This window comes from Girardinichthys multiradiatus, chromosome 13, assembly GCF_021462225.1.
Source record: "Girardinichthys multiradiatus isolate DD_20200921_A chromosome 13, DD_fGirMul_XY1, whole genome shotgun sequence".
Lineage (NCBI taxonomy): Eukaryota > Metazoa > Chordata > Actinopteri > Cyprinodontiformes > Goodeidae > Girardinichthys > Girardinichthys multiradiatus.
This window is the reverse complement of record NC_061806.1, coordinates 30,652,069-30,658,965: the sequence shown is the minus strand read 5'-3', so window position 1 is coordinate 30,658,965 and position 6,897 is coordinate 30,652,069. Positions and strand designations below refer to the sequence as shown.

The 6,897-nt window shown below is 38.3% G+C and overlaps 1 pseudogene; it reads right to left on the bottom strand.

The window, feature by feature from the left end:
- Positions 1-297: 297 nt before the first annotated feature.
- Positions 298-6,593, bottom strand: LOC124878708 (annotated as a pseudogene).
- Positions 6,594-6,897: the final 304 nt, after the last annotated feature.

The window sequence follows — 6,897 nt, the reverse complement described above, 5'->3', positions numbered from 1 at the left end:
AGACAGGGTGTATATGTGTGAGACGGAAAGGAGGCTGGTTCACACAGAGATAACAATGATCTCACACACACAGGGAGGAAGGCATAGTGCAGGTGCCTTCCAACCCAAGGTTTTTACATGAGTGATAACAAGTTTTTGCACCCATCCAACAAAACTGTACTGAAAAAATTATCTACAAATGTCTCTTAAAAGTAGATTATTTAGTTAAAAAATGAAGAATTTGTAAATAATTATGAACTTAATGTTGAAACCAGCCATCTGGAAAGAAATCTGTGGCCTAATTTATGTGAAAGGAACTTAATACGCCTGAAGACAGACAAGTTTTAAAATCCGTAAGCAAACTTCACTGTACCTGTTTTAATAATAACACATTAAATGCAAAACAAAAATCAAGAATATCTAAAAATCAGAGATGTTTACTCTTACTCTGAGTCTGAGGATGACTTTGTCCTCAACGTCAAGGAGCTGGAAAACACAGTCGTACCTCCACCAGTCAGCAACGCTGACTGAGGAAACGTTCAGGTCAACACTCATCTGGAAGGTCCCATTACGTTGGGAATGATCTCCCCATAATCCACAAATGCTGAATCTTCTCCCCATCTTTCCTCCAGAACAGCCCGGCTCTTTCAGGGTAGAAACCTGTGGCGTGGCAGCTGACTGGAGTGGAGGGAGTCTTCTGGAGGAGAGACACTGATGGAAGGTCTGAGTGTGGACAAGAATTAGAAAGGGGGCCAAGATAGGTGAGGTAGTAGGTAGGGTAAAAGTAGAAAAAAATATTAAATGACTCAATTAAATGGCATGAATTTAGAAGGAAATAAATAAATACATCCTCCAACAAGCTCCTGATTGGCTGGAAGATGCAGGAGGCTCAAGATAAGTTAAAAAGGGGATTTTATGTAGAAAAAAGGCTAAACTGTTAGAAAAGATTTTATTCAGAGAATAAAATTATGACAAATTTGTGTTTTCATTCCTAACCCTTCCAAAAACTGTACATCTATGACCATCTTTTTTGACTGACTACGTATGGTTGGCCAGTCCTTGTTTTATTTAGCCCAGAAAGATATGTTGAAACGGGACCATAGGTGCCATTCAGATTTGGCTCAAATAACAGTGTTAAAGGTGAAGCTTGGTTTACTCTTTTAATAAACTCCAACAACCAAATTTAGACATCAATAGATTGCTTGTGAAACGTCTTTTCACCTTTTTACTTTTCACCCATATTTTCACATTGTTTAGAATGAAGGCTCAATAATATTTTCAATGCAAATGCAGGAACAAAATAAATGATTATTACTTTAAGACTTTTGGCAGCTTCTGCCCCTGAAAAATGGCTGATATTAAAACCTCAGATGTGCAGCATATTAGTAAGAAAAAGTTGAAGAACCTGAACAACAAAAAAAGCCCTTATGAAGTTCATCCTCAGACTCCTAAATTTAACAGTAGAAATGTAAGTTATTATGATTTCTTAAGCATGTATGAGTATTGAAACCACGCAACATGTTAAAGCTTCTTGGCCAATCAGAGATTTAAATGCTGGGCAAAGAAATCTGGAACCATTTTTGTAAAGTGTTTTATTTTCATATTGTCTTTTCACAGACACTTAAATCTGAGAGAAATAAAGAAATAAAACTGGTCTGCTCTTGTTTAGATGTAAGGACCGGTGAAACCAGAAATCGCCTTAAGTGAAAATGGAAAGTAATTTCAGCATGACACTGTGCTAAAGTTTAAAACTATATCTGGTCATGTTTACCTGTACTCAACAAAGAACGTCTCCCGTAGTCCAAAGATCTCTCCAGCCAATCAGGGCACATCTGAGTGAAGAACTTCTTGTTGAACTGTATTCTGGCTCTGTCAGTGTACCAGCCCAGTTTGGTGGGGATGGCTTGTTGTCTTAGAGCGATCCATGACATCGTCTCCATGTCCAGAGCGATGAAGTCTTCTCCATTATAACCAAACTGCATAAAACCAGTAAGCTCTCCAGTCTCTTTGTTCCAGTCACAGGAATCAATCCACTGGAAAATGTGGACACCTGAGAGAGACAGAGAAACAGATCAGCATTGTTCCTGTTGTAGCTTCTAAAATGCTCATACTCCTTGAACTTATTTCATTTTAAAAGTCTTAATGTAGTTGAATAGAATTTTAGGAAACTGGCAACACAAAGTTGTGCTTTACTGTAAAGTGGCAGAAGATTTGCATTTAACCCCATTTCTTCTGATACAGCTAAATAAAATCCAGTGAGCTGTCGTAAACCGGATCTCAGATGGAAGTATCCATTGACAGGACAACTGTTAGGTATGCACACTACAAATCAGGCCTTTGTGGAAGAGTGGCATGAAGAAAGGGATTGTTTGCTACAAGCCAGGGAGAATACCAAACCCAGTGAAGAAAGGGTTCTGGTCAAATCAGAACAACATTTACATTTCTGGCCTAATTGCAAAAGGCTGTGTCACCATCTCCATGGTGACACGCAGTGGTGGCAGCATCATGCTGTGTAAATGAGTTCAGGAGAGACAGGAAAACTGGTAACACTGAATGGATGATGGAGGAAGCCAAATACAAAGCAACACTGGATGAAAACCCATTAGAGACTGCAAAATACTTTAGACTGGGATAGAGGTTCACCTTCCAGCAGGATAAAGACTCTACAGTCAGAACTTCAATGAAATTCTTCAGCTCAAACCACAATCATGTGCAAGAATGCGTGACAAAGACATGCAGCTGCCACTGAAACTGAACTATTTGTCTATTTTGTTAAAGTTTTTAAATTAAGTAATTAGTTTAGTTCTAATTAGAATTTTTGTTTAATCATAGTTGTTTAAAAGTAATGTTTTGTCCTTTTTGACCAGGGGAACCTTGGGTATAAATACGTAAGCCTTGGGAAGACTAGTATGCACGTGGGTGGTCCTATGGGTTTTTAACAGTCAGCCAGCCAAATGTTTAGGCTGGTGGGGACAGTCATGCAGCAGCCAGAGCAGGAGAGGCAGCAAGGCCTCTTTTATGATCCCTCTTTAGTTGTTAGTTTCATTGATAAAAATTCACCAAAGAAACAAAAGGTTGTTCAATAAAATATTGACTTAAGGGGTGTGAATACAAATGCCCACTAGACTTTTCAGATTTTTGTTAGCAAAAGCATTTAAACTATACACTTGTGCACAACTTTGTGTTTTTTGCGGAAAGCACCAATAATACACTGAAATTTGCAGTTGTTGCAACATGTAGAAAGTTAAGGGGTGTGAATACTTATATTACATACATAATTTTATTGTCAATATCGTATCAGAAATATTTGACACTTGAATCTTGATGTATGAATTATGTTGGGCTTAATGATGAAGCTGTGATTAATTCCAAACTTAATTATATGTTTAAGAGCTTTGTGCTACTGTTTAAATAATGGGGAGAACAGATTATTTGATCCATAGGGAGGCATGGTAAATGTTAAAATCCACCAGTAATTGAAAAATTATACTCACTAAAATTATCTCAAAAGTATCCATCATTTGATAGTGCATGCATGGGTTAGGAAGTCGCTGCAGGTTTCTGTCACATGATGAACTGAAGCTACTGGACCTTCAGGTTGTTTGAAACTCCGCTTCAAATCAAAAATCCTGGCCTGAAATACGTTCGGCAGATTCTGAAAACACTGCATCCAGGAGAACAGGTCCACATCATCATCAAATAATTTCTTCACCCAGTCATGTGATGGTTTTAACACTGTCACAGAGAGCCATCAACCTCCGCAACAACCTCAAACTGAGGAAGGTTTGTGAGTCCAGTGTAGTAAAGCTTTAGGAAGTGTTTCTCTATAAGGACAGAAAACACGCAAATAAGTACAGAAACACATAAATATAAATAAATACAGTATATCAGATATGTGACGCAGCTGAAAGGACTGAGCCAAACATACTAAACTAATTTTTATTAGGAATGTATTGTGAACTCACCAGCTGATGAAAGGAGACAGAAAAGGAATCTCAATAATAACTTTATCATCTTGTTTTCCTGGTTAACCGGGAGGTGAATGGATTCTGTGTTTTATCCCTAGAGGGCAGTGTTATTCAAACTACTGTATTTTCACATCTGAAAGATGGGGTTGCTGTTTGTTTGTTTCTTTTTATTTTCTTTAACGTTTTTTTTTTACGTATATACTTTTATTATATTAAAACACCAAACACACAAACAGTTTATTATGGGTACTTCTTTTAACAAGCAACCCAGATACTTCTGCCTCAGTAACCAATCTATCCAGAACCACCTACTCAACTTTAATAGAGCTAAAATAATTTTATTGTCTCTGATCATCAGAACTGAAGGTCACAAATCCTGTCTTTAAGATTCACAACTTAACACCAAAGAAGTGCCGTGCATGTTGTGAATGTAATGAATAATTCCTGTGTAAGGGCCACCCAATGAGAAATAAAACTATTCTGGTGATAAATGTTGACCCTACTCTCTACAAAGTAGTATCTCCTCAAATGTTTAAAAATGTACTTCTGAGGTTATCAAAACCTTTATGTGCTGTTATTATTGCATTAATATGGTGAAACTGAAGCTTGGGCTCTCAAGTGTCTCAAAGTTTCACTCTAGTTAAATGCAGTTTACTTGCATATCTGCAACAAATGTCAAGACAAAAAGCTCCTGTTTATGTAAAACGTTTACCAATTTTAAAGTATTTATTTTAATGTTTATTTGTTTTCATTTATTTTGTGATCAAAGAACCTGTGTAATTACCACTTGCATCTAACCCTTCTGTTTTAAAACCTTGCATATTTTACTGTGCTGAAGCCACTAAAACAGTATTTTATTTGAGTTATAAGTGACCAACAAAAAGTAATGCACCATTTTGAAGCAGGAGGAAAATCACACATGTTCCTCAAAATATCCACAAATAAAAATGTGAAAAGTGTATATTTGTATTAAGACAATATTTGCAGAACCCCCTTTGCTGCGATTACAACCTCAGGTTTTTGGGGTGTGTCTCTACCAGCTTTGCACATTTGAAGACTATAGATTTTGCCAATTCAGTCAGATTGGATGAAGAGTGTCTGCTAACTTCAATTTTCTAGTCTGGCTACCAACTCTCAGTGGGATTGAGGACTGTACTTTGTCTGGGCCATTCTACCATAACCCATTTCATTGTAGTTCTGGTTGATGTTTAGAGTCGTTGTTCTGGTGAAGGCTAACCTCTGCCACAGTCTAAAATCTTCTGCAGCCTCTAACAGGTTTTCTTACAGGGCTACTCTATATTTAGCTGTATTTAAGCTCCATAAATCTTCCGATCAACTCTGACCAGAATCCCTGTCCCTGCTGAAGAAAAGCACCCCCACAGCATGCTTCTGCCACCTGTATGTTACAGCCTGGGAATGGTAAGTTCAGGTAAATGTGCAGTGTTCCTCCACACACAGCGTTCTGCATGTTGACCAAGAAAATCGGTTTTGGTCTCATCCGACCAGAACCTTCTTCCGTATGTTTGCTGTGTCCTCCATGTGGCTTGTAGCAAAGTGCAAACAGGACTTCTTAAGGCTTTCTTTTAATAATGACTTTCTTCTCGCTTCTCCAATAAAGGCCAGATGAGTTATCACAAATAGGTCTGACATCTGATTCTTTGACCTGAGTTGTGGATCTCTGCAGCTCCTCCAAAGTTAACATGGACCACTCTCCTGCTTCTGTGACACAGTACAGCTATGTCTTGGTGAGTTGCAGTTGTGTAATATTCTTTCCATGTTCAGATCCTTGATTGAACAATTTTCTGCAAAATGTGCAAAACTTAAGATACTGTTTCATAACCGATCCCTGCTTTAAACTTCTCCACAGCTTTATATCTGAGCTGTCTACTGTGTTCCTTGGTCTTCGTTATTTGCTAATAAAGACCAATAAATGAAATTTATGAAATAAATGAATTTTACTGAAATTTAGGGGCATCACAGTAAAGGGGACTGAATACAAATAAAAACCACACTTTTCAGATTTCTATTTGTAATAAATGTCGAAAACAATGTGTCTTTTTCTTTTCACTAGATCTATGCACTACTTTGTGTTATTCAGTCTCAAAACCTGCATATCTTTATAAAACATTTAATTTCTGGCTTGTTTAGGCAAAACCATGTTAACCTAAAAACTATTAACTATTAAGACTACAGTTTTGTTTGAGCCTTCTGTCAATGTATTTAATTCAGTTAATTTCATTTCAATTGAGTTTTATTTATATAAAGCCAATTCACAATAATTAACAAAGTGAAATTACTTTGCTTGTTTTGTATGAGAGCTTTATTTCATAAATGTCCAGTTTGATCAATATCTGCAGAATTTTAGTTTAAGCAAAACGTCCTGCTGAAAAGCAATAAATGTTTTATTTTCTTTTATACACCGTGGAACAACATGCTCACAGGAAAGACAGATGTCAGACACACACCCAGACAGACAGACATTTGAATCAATCAATATCCTTGTCATTAAGTAAAGTCTCCTTCAAGTTCACACGTTCTCAGGGGCGTCTGCAGCCGGCTGCTCATTTTGTCCAGGGGTACTCCGCTGACCTCTGAGTCACAGCACAGGATTGTCCTGATGCAAATCAGGAGGGAGAACCAATTCATTGTCGCACAATTCGATTAGACATCTGCATATTGAGCATCTGCACACAACGAAAATCTGCCAATATCTATCCCACCATCCCCCCACAGGCCCCCAGTAGGGTAAGCACCCCATGACCCCGAGGGCAGCCCCCTGTCCCTGCTCCAAACCCACCGCCCCCTGTCTTTCCCTCTCATCCCCTCCTGACCCTGTCAGGCCCGGCTACAATACCTGACCCCGCCCCAGAGACGAGACGAGTAGAGTTCAAGGTAAATGTCCCTTTTTCTGCAGCCGTCTGCCTGGGCCTGCAAGGCCCCTGTCCAGCCC